The sequence below is a fragment of the Oncorhynchus masou genome, chromosome 27 (genome assembly GCF_036934945.1).
Source record: "Oncorhynchus masou masou isolate Uvic2021 chromosome 27, UVic_Omas_1.1, whole genome shotgun sequence".
Classification (NCBI taxonomy): Eukaryota; Metazoa; Chordata; class Actinopteri; order Salmoniformes; family Salmonidae; genus Oncorhynchus; species Oncorhynchus masou.
This window is the reverse complement of record NC_088238.1, coordinates 26336012-26353812: the sequence shown is the minus strand read 5'-3', so window position 1 is coordinate 26353812 and position 17801 is coordinate 26336012. Positions and strand designations below refer to the sequence as shown.

Genomic DNA, 17801 nt, shown 5'->3' with positions numbered 1-17801 from the left:
TAGTTGTAGGTGACAGTAGTAGATGACAGTGGTAGGTGATAGTACTATGTGATATTAGTAGTTGATATTAGATGATAGAAGTAGGTGATAGTTGTACGTGAAAGTAGTAGGTGATAGTAATAGATGGTAGTCGTAGGTGATAGTTGTAGGTGAAAGTAGTAGGTGATTGTAGTAGGTGATAATAGTAGTTGGTGGTTGTAGGTGATAGTAATAGGTGATAGTAGTAGATGATAGTAGTAGATGAGTTTTGTAGGTGATAGAAGTAGCTGATAGTAGTAGGTGACAGTAGTAGATGACAGTAGTAGATGATACATGATAGCAGTAGGAGATAGTAGTAGGTAGTAGTAGGTAATAGTTGTAGGTGACAGTAGTAGGTGATAGTTGAAGGTGAAAGTAGTAGATGATAGTAGTAGATGATATTTGTAGGTGAAATAGTATTTGATATTAGTAGGTGATAGTAGTTCGTGAAAGTAGTAGGTGATAGAAGTAGATGATAGTAGTAGGTAATAGTAGTAGGTGATAGTAGCAGGCTATAATTGCAGATGATAGTAGTAGGTGATAGCAGTAGGTGATAGTAGCAGGTGACAGTAGTAGGTGACAGTTGTAGGTGACAGTAGTCGTTGATAGTAGTAGGTGATAGTATCAGATGATAGTAGTAGGTGATAGCAATAGGTGATAGTAGCAGGTGACAGTAGTAGGTGAAAGTAGTAAGTGATAGTAGTAGTTGAAAGTAGTAGATGATGGTAAAAGATGACAGTTTATGTGAAAATGGAAGGTGATAGCAGTAGGTGATAATAGTATATGATAGTAGTAGCTGAATGTAGTTGTTGAAAGTAGTAGATGATAGTAGTAGGTGATAGTAGTGGATGATAGCAGAAGACGAAAGCAGTAGGCGATAGTTGTAGGAGATAGTTGAAGGAGATGGTTGAAGGTAATAGTAGTAGGTGATAGTAGTAGGTGATAGTAGTAGGTGATAGTAGTAGGTGATAATAGCAGATGATGGTAGTAGATGATAGTAGAAGATGATAGTTGTAGATGATAGTAGAAGATGATAGTAGTAGATGACGGTAGTTTTTGATAGTAGTAGGTTAAATAAGTAGATGAGAATAGTAGGTGATAGTAGCAGATGATAGTAGTAGGTGATCGTAGTAGGTGATAGTATTAGATGACAGTAGTAGATAAAGGCAGTAGATGATAGTAGTAGGCGATAGTAGTCGATGACAGCAGTAGATGATAGTTGTAGGTGATAGTAGTAGATGATAGTAGTAGATGATTTTTGTAGGTGAAAGTTGTAGGTGATTGTAGCAGGTAATAGTAGTAGTTGATAGTTGTAGGTGATTGTAGTAGGTGATAGTAGTAGTTGATAGTTGTAGGAGATAGTAGTAGGTAGTAGAAGGTAATAGTTGTAGGTGACAGTAGTAGATGACAGTGGTAGGTGATAGTACTATGTGATATTAGTAGGTGATATTAGATGATAGAAGTAGGTGATAGTTGTACGTGAAAGTAGTAGGTGATAGTAATAGATGGTAGTCGTAGGTGATAGTTGTAGGTGAAAGTAGTAGGTGATTGTAGTAGGTGATAATAGTAGTTGGTGGTTGTAGGTGATAGTAATAGGTGATAGTAGTAGGTGTTAGTAGTAGGTGATAGTAGCAGGTGATAGTAGTAGTTGATAGTTGTAGGTGATAGTAGCAGGTGATAGTTGTAGGTGAAAGTAGTAGGTGATTGTAGTAGGTGATAGTAGTAGTTGATAGTTGTAGGTGATAGTAGCAGGTAATAGTAGTAGTTGATAGTTGTAGGTGATAGTAGTAGGTGACAGTAGTAGGTGATAGTAATAGATGGTAGCAGTAGGTGATAGTTGTAGGTGAAAGTAGTAGGTGATTGTAGTAGGTGATAATAGTAGTTGGTAGTTGTAGGTGATAGTAATAGGTGATAGTAGTAGGTGTTAGTAGTAGGTGATAGTAGCAGGTGATAGTAGTAGTTTATAGTTGTAGGTGATAGTAGCAGGTGATAGTTGTAGGTGATAGTAGTAGGTGATAGTTGTAGGTGAAAGTAGTAGGTGATTGTAGTAGGTGATAGTAGTAGTTGATAGTTGTAGGTGATAGTAGCAGGTAATAGTAGTTGTTGATAGTTGTAGGTGATAGTAGTAGGTGATAGTTGTAGGTGAAAGTAGCAGGTGATAGTAGTAGGTGATAGTTGTAGCTGTCAGTAGTAGGTGATAGTAGTAGATGGTAGTAGTAGGTGATAGTTGTCGGTGAAAGTAGTAGGTGATTGTAGTAGGTGATAGTACTAGTTGATAGTTGTAGGTGATAGTAGCAGGTGATAGTAGGAGTTGATAGTTGTAGGTGACAGTAGTAGGTGATAGTTGTAGGTGAATGTAGTAGGTGATTGTAGTATGTGATAGTAGCAGGTGATAGTAGTAGGTGATAGTTTTAGCTGTCAGTCGTAGGTGATAGTAGGTGATAGTAGTAGATGGTAGTAGTAGTTGATAGTTCTAGGCGATAGTAGTAGGTGATTGTTGTAGGTGATAGTAGCAGGTGATAGGAGTAGGTGATAGTTGTAGCTGTCAGTAGTAGGTGATAGTAGCAGGTGATAGTAGTAGGTGATAGTTGTAGCTGTCAGTAGTAGGTGATAGTTGTTGGTGATAGTAGTAGGTGATAGTTGTAGGTGAAAGTTGTAGGTGATTGTAGTAGGTGATAGTAGCAGGTGACAGTAGTAGGCTATCGTTGTAGGCCATAGTTGTAGGTGATAGTAGTAGTTGAAAAAAGTAGATGATAGTAGTAGGTGATAGTTGCAGATGATAGCAGTGAGTAATAGTAGTAGGTGATAGAAGTAGATGACAGTAGGTGATGACAATTGATAGCAGTAGGTGATAGTAGTAGATGATAGTAGTAGATGATTGTAATACATGATGGTAGTAGATGATAGTAGTAGGTGATAGTAGTAGGTGATCGTAGTAGATGATAGTATTAGATGAGAGTCGTAGATGACAGTAGTTGGTGACAGTCGTATGTGATAGTGGTAGGTGATGTTAGTAGATGATATTGGTACATGATAGTAGTAGATGATTGTCGTAGGTGATTGTATTAGATGATTGTTGTAGATGATACGGAAAGACAAGCTATTATTGAGATAAAGATAGAAGGTTGTAGGAAAGAAGGGACAGAAAAGAGAGGCAGCGTGCGGCCCTGTCATGGTGAATATGAGGCTACTGACCCCAGCGAGTCGAGCCTTTCCCTTTTTTACACTTCAGAACAACTCCTCTATTGATGTCCTCCACCACCTCCACCGGCCCAGACTGCCCTGCTCTGCCACCCAGCCTGACCTCTAACCTCTGGTCCCAAAGGGTCACTAAGTTGCTTCCTGAACAGGCCGACCCCCCAGCCCCCATGCTGGACGGACCGTTATCTGGGAGCGCCTGTTGGAAAGCTGACAGGACATGAGGGAGGGGGAAAGGAGGGGGAGGAAGGGGGGAGGAGGGGGGAGGGGTAAAGGTGGTCTGGCAGGACGACGTCGCTCAGATAAGACATAAAAAGAGCCAACCAGTCATCTGAGCCAACCCGTCACTTGAGGGGTCACCGGGAGTCAGCGCTACGGCTATGGCAGCTGTCCATCACATCTCTGGGACAAGGGCTCCGACTGTACCTGACCTGTCAATCACCTGTGGTTACTCAGCAACCACACAGGGGATGCTGCACATACAAGAGCCGACTTAAGTTTTGACTACCACAATCATATGATGTCACGACATCGTTTGTTACATCCACTGCAATTGTAGAAAAGTGTATTTTCACAAATTGCTAACGATGAAGTGCCAAATGTATTTTAACCATTGTCAATTTGATCTCATATACAGTTGAAGTCGGAAGCCTACGTACACTTTGGTTGGAATCATTAAAACTTGTTTTTCAACCACTCCACACATTTCTTCTTAACAAACTATAGTTGTGGCAAGTCGGTTAGGACATCTACTTGTGCACGACACAAGTAATTTTTCCAACAATTGTTTACAGACAGATTATTTCACTTATAATTCACTGTATCACAATTCCAGTGTTTCAGAAGTTTACATACACTAAGTTGACTGTGCCTTTAAACAGCTGGGAAAATTCCAGAAAATGATGTCATGGCTTTAGAAGCTTCTGATAGGCTAATTGACATCATTTGAGTCAATTGGAGATGTACCTGTGGATGTATTTCAAGGCCTACCTTCAAACTCTGTGCCTCTTTGCTTGACATCATGGGAAAATCTAAATAAATCAGCCAAGACCTCAGAAAATAAATTGTAGACCTCCACAAGTCCTGTTCATCCTTGGAAACAATTTCCAAATGCCTGAAGGTACCACATTCATCTGTACAAACAATAGTATGCTAGTATTAACACCATGGGACCACGCAGCCGTCATACCCCTCAGGAAGGAGAAGCGTTCTGTCTCCTAGAGATGAACGTACTTTGGTGTGAAAAGTGCAAATCAACCCCAGAACAACAGCAAAGGACCTTGTGAAGATGATGGAGAAAACAGGTACAGAAGTATCTATATCCACAGTAAAATGAGTCCTATATCGACATAACCTGAAAGGCCGCTCAACAAGGAAGAAGCCACTGCTCTAAAACTGCCATAAAAAAAAGCCAGACTACGGTTTGCAACTGCACATGGGGGCAAAGATCGTACTTTTTAGAGAACTGTCCTCTGGTCTGATGAAACAAAAATAGAACTGTTTGGCCATAATGACCATCGTTATGTTTGGAGGAACGAGGGGTGAGTTTTGCAAGCTAAAGACCACCATCCCAACCGTGATGCACGGGGGTGGCAGCATCATGTTGTGGGGGTGCTTTGCTGCAGGACCGACTGGTGCACTTCACAAAATAGATGACGTCATGAGGAAGGACAATTATGTGGATATATTGAAGCAACATCTCAAGACATCAGTCAGGAAGTTAAAGCTTGGTCGCAAATGGGTCTTCCAAATGGACAATGACCCCAAGCATACTTCCAAAGTTGTGGCAAAATGGCTTAAGGACAACAAAGTCAAGGTATTGGAGTGGCCATCACAAAGCCCTGACCTCAATTCTATAGAGACTTTGCAGGCAGAACTGAAAAAGTGTGTGCAAGCAAGGAGGCCTACAAACCTGACTCAGTTACACCAGCTCTGTCAGGAGGAATGGGCCAAAATTCACCCAACTTATTGTGGGACGCTTGTGGAAGGCTACCTGAAACGTTTGACCCAAGTTAAACAATTTAAAGGCAATGCTACCAAATACTAATTGAGTGTATGTAAAATTCTGACCCACTGGGAATATGATGAAAGAAATAAAAGCTGAAATAAATCATTCTCTCTACTACTATTCTGACATTTCACATTCTTAAAATTAAGTTGTGATCCTAACTGACCTAAGACTAGCATTTTTACTTGGATTACATGTCAGGAATTGTGAAAAACAGAGTTTAAATGTATTTGGCTAAGGTGTATGCAAACTTCCGTCTTCAAGTGTATTTAAGTTTGTAAGGCATTGTGTCATGGTGGTGTCATAACAACTGTGGGTGATGTAGCACTAAGCTTGAGGGGTTGATCTTGTAGGTGATCTATTGCTGTATCCAAATCTGGAGCAGACGGTCCCAGCCACGCCCACGGGACCCCTCGCAATCCTCGCACCACCAGTCCTGCTATCAGACCTCACAGTACTCTGTGATAGGCTATCCAGACGTGCTCTATAACACACACCTGTCAACCCCCTCACACACACACACTTATACTTGTCACCTCTGTCATCCGTATCACCTGTAACACCTGTACCCACACACATGTCACATCACACACCTGCTTGTGCTCTTCTTATATTCCTGTATGTTTGTCATATTAAATTTGCTTGTGTGTTTACTTTGTGCCTTTCACATGTTGCCATTTTAGATCTTTGATAGGTTCTTATTTTAGATATTTGATAGGTTGCTATTTTAGATATTTGATAGGTTCCTATTTTAGATCTTTGATAGGATTCTAATTTAGATATTTGATAGGTTCATATTTTAGATATTTGATACGTTCCTATTTTAGATCTTTGATAGGTTCCTATTTTAGATCTTTGATAGGATTCTAATTTAGATCTTTGATAGGTTCTTATTTTAGATCTTTGATAGGTTCATATTTTAGATATTTGATAGGTTGCTATTTTAGATATTTGATAGGTTCCTATTTTAGATCTTTGATAGGATTCTAATTTAGATATTTGATAGGTTCATATTTTAGATATTTGATACGTTCCTATTATAGATATTTGATAGGTTCCTATTTTAGATCTTTGATAGGTTCCTATTTTAGATATTTGATAGGTTGCTATTTTAGATCTTTGATAGGATTCTAATTTAGATATTTGATAGGTTCATATTTTAGATATTTGATACGTTCCTATTATAGATATTTGATAGGTTCCTATTATAGATCTTTGATAGGTTCCTATTTTAGCGTGTGTACATGTGTCTCTGCATGAAGTTTTTGAGCTGGTAAACAGAAATATATAAAATATATATTTATTTATTTTCTTTCTATTTGTATTATTTATTGTAATAAATAATAGATAGTAAAAACATATTTGAAACATATTTACTCAAATGTATAAGAACCTGACTATTATTTCGATTTTGTGTTGAAACCCAGAACAGACTGACCCTCCTCTCCTCTCACCAGACATGCGAGCACACAACCCCCCATCTCAACCCACTCTGCTCTGTAGAAATGACACTGTCGTTGCATTGATATTTCTCAACACAATGAAATCTGTTCTGTCTTGCGCCAATTGAACATTGCTAACGTTCACCTACACAATGAAGTCTCCGTTTAACAGCTAATAAAACATAATCTGCTCTGTATCTCCCAGTCTACCCGAGACACACAGAAAAACCCTTTAGCATATCTTCACTTGGGCTGAGTGACAATTTGCTACTTTAGACAGAAACACTTTTTTTATATTTTCATTACTTATAAATGATGCAGTAAAGCATTCAGGGGTTAAAATCTAAATGAATCTGCATCTGGTAAGTTGGTTGAGTGGCATTCAAGTGGTGGATGTCTGTAGGGTTTCTTGTTTATCCAACTTTGAAAAGAGAAACGGTATCCGTTTGGGGATGGTGCCTTACTTCTACACCTGAGAAAGGACAGGCAGACTTTCTGTTCTTTTTGTTGCTGTTTTGATGCACAGTATGTGCTTTATATGTGTCTGTTGTTCAGTCGTTCCCCATTCATGATTTTAGCACAGTAACATCACCCCATGGCATGACATCATGTCCCCATAGTAACCCCTGTCCATACCCCATTCACATGTGGTTCTAATGCCCCTCTGTTCTACTGGTTATTACGTAATCACAAAGAGATTCGGACAAAACCAGGCCTGAAAGCTGTGAGATTTTTGCAATAGGATAACAGAAATCAAAGGAGAATTGTTGCCTTTTATTTTTCTGATGTTTGTTTGGTTATTTCAAAGGGACCACTTTGACCGGTCCAGACAGAAGGTAGCAGTTTGGCCTTGTACGTAAGAGGAGTGATTAGAAATGTTTTCCACATGAGTTGGGTACAGTAGGTGATTAAGGCACAACACTGGCACTCGGAACCAAGGGCCCTTGCAGGGCTTCTCATCATCAATGATGGTGTTTTAGCAGATTTAAAGAAACACTTTATCAGGCTTTCGTATCACAGTTTGTTCCTGGTATTTTATATGAGTGGAAACGACACCATAAAGTTAGAACAGAAAATTGACAGTTCTGGTTAAGAGAAGGAATAAGGTTTTGGGCGATATATCTACATTGTTCCAGTCTTAATCTGTCCCCTCTCTCTCTCTCTCTTGTTCACTTTCTCTGGTTCCCAGGTCTCCTCTCACTAAGATATCAGGCTTTCATCCCTCTCATAAAAGTGTTAGTCTCCCTCATTGCAAGGTGTGGTGGTGAGTGCTGTGCTGGTGGAAATCATAGGATGAGGTAGTGGATGAGGTAAGCACCAACAGAGAATGTTATCGTGTTAGATGTAGTCTCTCTCATGTATCGGGTACATTTTTACAGGCCCTTTACCTGTCCCTCCTCTCACCTACGCTCTTACAGTATTCCGATTGCAATAATGACAGCAGAAGTCGTAGTAATTGTAAAAGTAGTGATAGTGGTTGTGGTTGTGGTTATAGGCCTTTATTTTAAAGAACAGATCAGTATGCCATTCAGGGCCTATATCTGGCCACGTTGACAGCAGCAGTTTGGGTTCGCAGTCCCCCCTAAAGTCAGACTTAATCCTCAACTCTAACTACAGAGCTATATGATGCTGGCTCGGGTTTAAAGTTCACTTCTCATCCTGTCCCAGGCTCGGACAAAAAAAGTGAATATTCTGTTTTATCGAACACCTGTTGTTTTCATTGGAAGAAATACAAGGCAATTCTGCTTGAAATTAGAGAAGATAAGAGCAGAGCAATGTGGTAATGAGTAGACCTCTTGAGTCAATATTCAATAATAGAATATATTCTCTTTGAGTTGATACCTCTCTCATTCCTCTGATTTTTTATTCACTGAAATATACCCCTTGAGTTTTGAAGAATATGACTGAAAGGCTATGGCTGTCTTGCCCTATCCCATGAATCATGAAATATTGTTTGTTCTGTGAAAATATCAGAAGGACATTTTGAATGTATAATGATTTTAAATAGCCCTAAATTCAATCTCACAGAATATTTCTAACCGATTGACATGTCTAACAAGCCTAAGTAACATACTTTACAGAATTATTGTACTTAAAAAGCCCATAGGTAAATTAAAATATAATACTTGAACATAATTTTATTGCCTTTTTATTGAAATGATATACTTTTATTTGGGCGAGATAGATAAACTGGATATGACTTTGCTTTGTCGATAAATGTCGTTAATTCTCTTACTGCACTCTTGACTTTTTGATTGTTTTACTGTGCCTAAATTCAAATGAGACAGTATTGGTCTTTTATTTAGAGGGACAATGGTCTATTTCAGTAGCAGTAGCCATTATCCGTTGGTAACCTGTAGTTGTAGCTCAACCTTTCTACGCAAAGCTAATACGCAGACACATTCACAGATATGACTAATTAGTTTACATTCCATTTCCATCACGTCTGTATAATATTATGTAGCATATTTAGACAACAACACGCCCCCTGTAGGAATCCAATATTTGCACACTACCCTACTGTAATAAGAAATAAGTAGTTTGGATCTATTGGATAGCCTAATAAAAACAGAAGCTACATCCAACAGGGATGAATCTGTCTTTAATCTCTCTGATCGATGTGAAGATTTGATTGATTGATTTTTATGTCTGAAAATGTCTGATTCACTAACACTAACTGATTCACTGATTTTATGTCTGATTCACTGACAACGTAGGTCTGCTTTTCACTTATCAAAAGCTTCTTTGCTGTTTAGAGATCGCAAAAATGTGCACCACAAAATTGTTCAACAACAGTTATTTAAAATATTCCGTCAGTTTGTGTTTTATCCGCAGTGTGGAGTGATACTGTAAGCCATACTTGGGCGTATCGTCTGTGTACTTCCACTTCACCAATTGTTTTAAAGACAGGTTTTCAAAAGCAATTAGAAGGGATGTGAAACCGGGGCAGTTGCATTTGGAATATCTATTTTAAATGCATTTAATTATTTAGCGTTTTTTTATACCCAGCCTGAAGCACCATCTGCAATTACAATATTTGCTAGTTAAGGAATGTTTGCATATCCAATAAAACCTGCCGGATGTGTGTGGTTTAATATAAGCCCCCTCATAGGCGACATGCAAACTTTCTTCAAGAATGTGCAGGAGAGAGATACTTTATGAAGCCATTACTATTTAACCAAGGGCATATGAACATGTCCTCGTAGATTATTCGCTCAAAGCTTAATCATTTGCAATAACGTTTGTTTTCTTCATTTGAACAGATCATAAATGCGCTTTTGGGTGTTAATGGTCTTTATGCATATGTGAGCTATCTTAACTTTTTCAGGTTGGCCACTGATTTCTCCAAAGCGTGCACTTGACATAGAATAGTGATGCTATCATATAAAACTGTTTACATTTTCCCTCATAAGACTTTGGAGGAAGGCTTCATCCGTGGATGTCCATTCAGGGATGGTGTCAGCTAAGAGGAAGGCCAGGTGAACTAGCAGGCAGGTGATGTGATGAGTTGATTGAGAAGAGAGAAGAGGGGAACAAGATGAACTGTGGCGCTGCTGTTCAGCCTTTACAGCATTGGAACTTGGCGAGGTCACCATTGGACTTCTGTCTGCTGATTACTTCGATAAATAAATACATCGACTTAATCATCGCCTGCAACATTAGGCATCACGATGCGTAAAAACTTTCCTGCGAGTCGGATAGCGCGCATTATCATGCTCTCCTGCATGACACCGCAGCACTCGCTGGAGCCTATAGCTTATTCTATTTCAGCAGTAACCCCAGAATCCTGCACAGTGCATAATTCCAGAGGGGAAGTAGAAAGTCGATTTAAAATGTCAAAATACCGACTGCGGGTGTGTGTGTGCGCGCACACTCTATGCAGTATTTTTGATTGAAAGTGAAGGAATTTCTCTCTGCAGAGGTATTGGGAGGGGGCGGAGGGGGAGTTAGGCGCATAAAGGCACCTACCTATGCGGGGCCAGCCTCGAGCATTAGAGGGTGCTTTGATCAGAAAGGCCAGTTCATCTTCACCCTTCTCGGGGACTTCATCAGATGCTGATGTTGGTGCGCGCGTGCACCGGTTCCCCTCTGAAGAGAGAAAGGGAGACGTGGGGGGAAGAAAGTGTCATCATAAATGTGCGTTGGGTTGTGGATGACTTTGTGACGACCTCTGTTGCAAATGGGCTATGCATGCGGAATAGTGGCCTCCCTCACAGACATGGAAATGGCTTAGCCGCTATCGCCGTCGCCCTGGTAACCATCTGAGTCCCCATCTCGCGGAGAGAAATGAGTTATGAAAAGGCTAGAGTGAAGCAGGGATTAAACATGATCCCGGGGACAGTGTCAATCAAAAACCAACTCACAAATCTCACTCTTTTTTTCTATTACAAAATTGTGTTATGAAAAGCAGCATATATTTAGGCAAAGGTGCCACCGACCATTTCATATTTTTAGGAGCTTGATAATGAATTGGTGCTTTAATAAACCAATAGGCTAAAGATGAGGAACTTTAGGTTTAAAACGATTCAATTTTCTTAGAGCATTTAATGGTGGTCGAGTTTATATTTTAATTATTTAAGGCGATGGATGTATTCAATTACCCAGATTAAATGCAATGCATATTTTAGATTAGACACATTTCTCTCCAGATTAAAGGGGTTGTTCATCATGTTGTATTCCAGTGCGTCATGCAGTGCTTCTCAAGAAGGCTATTGTGGACAGAGCAATGTAGATCCTAATCACATGTGTACATTTCCAAATTCAATGTGTAGCCTAAGTAGTTAAGATAATGAGAGATATAACGCTCTTATACCGGTTCTCCATTTCGATATATCGAATATCAGATACATCGCGAGTAGTTATATTTACCAATGATGCCGCTCACCTTTACATGAAATGGGGGACATAACAGCTTGTTCTTCTTCTGCATGGCTCATATTCACAAATGGAAAGGTTATGAGTCTAGCACACTGAGTGAATGCTCTCCTCCCAAGCCTACTGTTCGACTACCCGCATTCCACCGTGCCATGCACACATTACCCAGCCAGTAAGAATGAGGGCAGAGTGATAAGCAGAGCGAGGGGGGGGGGGGCTGAAGAAAAAAAAACGTTCCCAAATTGGCTTGACCTCATGCTATTTGATATTTTCCTATTTGACAGTCATTTAAAGGCGCGCGGCAGCAAAGCAGAACGCGGACAAGTCCGGCCTGAAACCGAAGCCGTGTGCGCGCGGGGGATCTGGAGAACCCGATAGCTGGGGACTTACACCCTCCAAAGGCTTTCGGGACACTTTAGCCTGGCTCGCTCGGCCCTGGAGCGCCAGTGAGTCGCCATCCAGGGTGTAAACGTTAAATGTTAGCTATTTGTTCCATGGATTGTGAGGGGGGAAAAGTCAGTATTTCATTCATTATTTTTTTCTCCCTCTCTCTCCCTCTGCCTTCTCTTTCAGCCTCCTCAGAACCACACAAACAGCCATTGACTAAGAGGCGTAGGTAACCCCGTAATAACGATTAAACGAATCTCCCACAATAAGCAAAGGATACGTTTTTAAAAAGGGAGAACGGAAGAATAAATAGGAAACGGGGTGGAAATATGTGTAATCGTTGAGATGGTATAGACAATGGCTCCTGACGCAGAGGAATCCCGAGGTTGTCTTGCTATCCTTGCGTTTCCTTATCATCCTGTGGATAAATATTGGTATATCATAGAGGAACTGGGGGCCAGTGAAATCCTACAACGTATTGTTTTGATTGTTAAAATAAATAGGTGATCTACATCAAGATATGTGGCTCTCTGTATTCGAGCAGGAGGATCCGGCGGCGTCAATGTGGGGGGTCGGGATGGGAAGGATGCTCAGAATGAAAAGCCATTTTGCGTGAGGAGGTTAAGCGACTGGCTTTTAATAAACGAGCCCTTATTAAAGGATGAGTACATTCCCCTGCAGATAAAGGGCCGTTTTGCATTGTGCTCATTCCCTCGCGGGACTATTCCTCCTAACAGTCTGTTTGTCTCCAACTCCCCTGTCCTCAATCTCATTAACTAATCCACCCATCTATATTATCTACCCACCTCGCCTCCCTCTTTCTCATCTCTGTTCATCTCTTTCATTCACAACACCCTTCTTATTTCAAAACAAACACAACATTTAAAATACAATTTTCTCACACAATGCGTGAGGTGATTTCCCATAGCGTTCTATGCAATAATACGCTTCATTTTGGTCGCTTTGTCCCCAAACACCTCACCGTTGCAGCCCTTCGATTTGGCCTGGGTAGATCCATGCAGGATTACTGCCGCGTTATTAGCCAGGGCCCGGGTGCCTGCCTGTCTGCTTGAGTGTCAGGCTGCCCATCTATCCCCTATGGCGGGTGGGTTTGTTTGAGATGGCGGCCTGTCTGAATATAAGACTGATAAACATCTGGGGGGCTTTGCCAGGACATTAGAAAATGAGGGATCAGAGAGACATTCAGAGGCCCGGAAAAATACAAACGCGTAATGAGAATATAAATTAAATGAGAGAGACAGAGAGACAGGGAGAGAGAGAGAGGGGGGGGAGGGGGGGAGAGAGAGAGAGAGAGAGAGAGAGAGAGAGAGAGAGAGAGAGAGAGAGAGAGTGAGAGAGGGGGAGAGAGAGAGAGAGAGAGAGAGAGAGAGAGAGAGAGAGAGAGAGAGAGAGAGAGAGAGAGAGCGAGAGATGCTCATCAGCTAATTACAGCTGCAAATATGATGCAAATGTATCCTGGCAAGGCAGTGAGCGTTCCAGTTAAAACATGCACCATCCAGATATCCGATGCGGGCAAAGTGCCAAATGGCTACAAAACAAATTTCTTTCACATGATTATTATTATTATTTGAATTCAACAAAGATAACCCAAACCACGGTCAATTGCTAGTTATCATTATTATAGTTAGGTATTAGGCTACCATCATATTCTTATTAGAAAACATAAGTTAAATGTGTGCTTCCTATAGCTAGCTGCTAGCTACTATAGCTAGTCCTATACACTGTGTACAGCCAACTTTGCCCATGCACCCCCCCCCCCCACTCCCCACCCTACCGTCATAATTTCAATAGGGTGGCATACTACCCAAGAACAATGACACCACCGTGCCCAAGATAATCCCCATCCAGCAATTACAGTCCCAACATATTCAATGTTTACAACCTGCTACATGCCCCGTTTTCCAACTTATAATGATGAATGATATTTCGCCTAGGATTAATCATAGAAAATTAAAAATCTCTCGGAGGTGGTTAGATGGAGAGGTGGAGGGAGGGAGGTGGTTGTGGGGGAGATTCGTGAGAGAGAGGGCGGGGGGCTGTGTGAAAACAAATTAGCTTCATCGAATCTTTTTAGATGCAAATATTTTGTTATCTCCACTTTACTGCACTGTTTTCACTGTTTATGATTAATTATCTCTTCTTGGTGAAAAATAAATCATGCAAAATTAGGATCTCGCTGGCTCCAGTGGCTAGAGCAGCGATGGCAGGTCGATGCTGTTAATTCCAGGTTGAAATTGACACACTAATTATGCTGCAGAGTGGCGCTGGAACACTAGGAGGCAAGATTATACCTCTGCAGTTCTATTTTTTTTATCAGATCCCCCTTATATTTTACCAATTAAAAATCGTAAAGGCATTTCATTGCCCCGGGATAAAAAAGCAGCTCCTCTCCTAACATTGGCCATCACTTTCCCCCATCAGATTCATTGTGATGTATTAGATGCAATAAATTATCCCATGTAACAAAACATGGCGAGCTGAAAGGCTGGTAATCTGCAGAGGAGAGATAAGGATTCATTATTCCAAATCATTATGAATCCGGCGTTGGCTGTGACTTCTTTCTTAATCAGCTTCTGTGATCCTGGATACGTGAAGGGAGCAGATAAGAGAGGAGTCGTTTATAATTCTCCCCACCTCGGCCTAATATTTTAAAATAAAATCGCAGGGAAGTAGAATCCGCCGTATATAAAGAAAAACAACAACACTGGCTTACATTTGGAAGGCGCACAGGAGGAGAATAATAAAACACATGGAGAAAATAAATAAGGAAATGCATGAAACGCCGTGGCCTATGGATTTGGGAGGCGTTTTGTCTCACATTAAGGTCACCCTTGACATTTGCACATAAGCAGCAATTGGCTATGGTTGGCTGAAACCTTAAGTTACAAGGTGCCTTTAATTGGGATAGCTTTGAGTGTATCTATTTAGACTGATCAGGTATGGACATTAGCCCTATCTGGGTTTATTAGGCTATACATAAATTATATTATGTGTAGGTTCAACAACGACAATAATACAACAATGCGATGTGTAGCCCAATGCAGATAAGACCAATATGTGCATATATAATCACTAAATGTAATAGTTGATTGCAAAAGCATGATACATTCCAATGGCAACGCGCAAATGAAAATCTAGCTGAAAAGGTATCCAAACAATTAACTTGGACGATATGTAGGCTGCAAGTGTTTAAACAGACCAGCTTGTTCTATGCTGCCAACATTAATCGGGTTATGAACATGATATCATAATCCCTCATTCTATCTGCTGATAAGATTCATCGTTATAAATACCAAAAAGGGGCATAAATAAATAAACAATGCGCAAAAACACGAATGTGTACCCTACTTGCATTATACCGGAAGGTTTACGCTCAGCTGTTGTCAGCACACGCTGTCACGCAGGAGCTCACGTCAAATTCAACATTAATCACCAGATTTCATGCCATTACTAGAGTGCACGCGGGAGAGAAGAGGAGAGTGACTTTGGACTTGGTCGTGCTCGCGCTCACAGACATCACTGGACCAACAATGTCCCCAGAATCAAAATGGAGCCTCGTGAAGCTGTGTGCCTCAGAAAATCGGTTGTCTTTTCGTTTAGGAGAAACACACCACAAACATGATCATGGATACTTAATTTAGAAGGCTTAATTTATTTTGCGTGTCACATATTTCTGTTCTGTTTGCAAATGGTTGATAGGAGAAAGGGGGATTCATTTTTTCCTGTCACATTTAATTATATCCCTACAATGAATGAAGCTAATTAATTCTTCAGAGATGTTATTTCTTCAAACGTTAATAATATTTGTATTGCACTTACAATAAGTCATAATCATCTACGGAATATACAGCGATTTGACCTTTGTTTTTACTATATCGAAGGCATCATTTATCATCGAAACATAATTACCAACACCTTTATATTGAAATTTGAAGCCATTTATTTTTTAATAAGCACTTTATTTACGTACAATGCAAGCATATTAAATAATTTACATCTGGATGTGTTATTTTGTTATTCTATTAAAATATTGACTTACTAATTCTATAAATGAAAGCTCTTGTTGCCCTGAAAACATTGAATTATTAATTGTTTTAGAAGACTCATTTTTGGCTGGTTGCTTCCGTAAGTTTATATATCGACGCTTGTGCCAATTATCTTTAATTTATTACCTTAATTGAATTTCTTCTCCAAAGATAGATTTTGGTGTGATCAGTTTACATTTTCCTTCAGAGTCAAGTTGCAACGTGAGATATCAAGCCTCCAGCATCAGCAGAATTGTCTCGCGCTCTCTCTTTCTCTCTCTTTCTCGCTCTCGCTCTCTCTTACTTTCTCTCTCTTTCTTCATTCTCTCTATTTTAGAGGAGGTAGACGGAAGATGGATCAGTTTTATTTGGTGTCTATTTCAAACATGGTATCTGTGTAAGCAGATATGTGGGTGTATGTTGGTGGATAGACTGCCATTTTTTAGTTTTCACAAAAAATATGTAGACCTTTTATTAATAGTTTAAATTATATTATTAAGATACTGTACATCTATAGGACTGAATGAATTTTTTTACACAATTTGATACATTTAATGGGGAAATTCAGTAGCCTACAAATATTATGGATGTGCACTTCTGCAACTTTATTTCAGAAAATTAAAATGTGTTAAATATCAGTATAGGCTTACTGAGCCTATGTCATCCTAACAAAATAATATTCGGAAGTGTGTTTGTGTATATATGTGTGTGGACGCGCGTACTTGAGTACCTCTTTACACCTATATTGAAATGGTCGATGACACGCAAATATTGATTACTGGGAGTTGCAATCAAATACGGTTTTTATTTTTTCGAAATTCACGCATACTAGACACAGATAGAAATAATAAGCAATTTAAAGCATGCCGTGCTCCGTGATTTCTAACGCCCACTATACCATCCCATTATTAGTTAGCTACAAGGCTAAGCTATGGGCTACTTTGACAGTGTTACCGATGCTAAAAATACGAGCCGACCAAATACTACAACAGCTACATGCGTCATAAACAGCAGTCCATCTCTCTGAACTCATAAAGTGGAAAAATGTCCTAATAGTGGTCTATGGGCAATCGGTTAGACTCACTATGTTTTTCCTCCTTAGACTCCACCGACCCGGAAGAGCTCTGATCTGAATGTACAGATGCTTTGGTTGGCCTGTAGGAGTGTATGTGTGTGTGTGTGTGTGTGTGTGTGTGTGTGTGTGTGTGTGTGTGTGTGTGTGTGTGTGTGTGTGTGTGTGTGTGTGTGTGTGTGTGTGTGTGTGTGTGTGTGTGTGTGTGTGTGTGAGTGAGTGACTCTGGGCTGAGGGCGCGCGCGCCTCGGTTTTTTCCCCTACGCATCTCGCTCTCTCTAAATGCCATCGGCGCTTCGATCTCCATGTCACTCTTTCCTCACATCTGCAGCCGATCAGAAAAAAACGACCGCGAACCTCTATTCCACAGGTCAGTAAATATTTAGATTTCTATAAAGCAAGTCTGTCTGTCTGGCTGTCCTTCAGCGAAGAACACAAAGTCTAGCTCTTAAAGGTACATACTAGTTAGTCCCTTCCAGCCTCCCTCTGTGTTTTCTGTCCAGCCAGGCGTATGTCCAGAAATGAATTGATGAGCAAGTTTGTTCCATGATTTTAAAAACGATTTTCGAATATAGCGTTTTTGTAGTGAATCTTTAGGAAAAAGGCACACATGCTTTTTGTTTGGTGAATTGCAGAGGCCGGTTAAACAGCTCCGTTTTCTCAACATGTGTAGAGCTTTTCTGCATGTCTGTCAAACAGAAAAGTGGTTAAAAAGACACACGCGACGCCATTGTTGTCTCTTATGTTTTTACTGT

The 17801-nt window shown here is 40.3% G+C and overlaps 1 long non-coding RNA gene across 6 annotated transcripts in view; it reads right to left on the bottom strand.

Moving 5' to 3' along the window:
* Positions 1 to 17801, bottom strand: part of LOC135515897 (uncharacterized) — a 38962-nt gene that overhangs the window by 16265 nt on the left and 4896 nt on the right. The gene's annotated exons all lie outside the window — the stretch shown is intronic.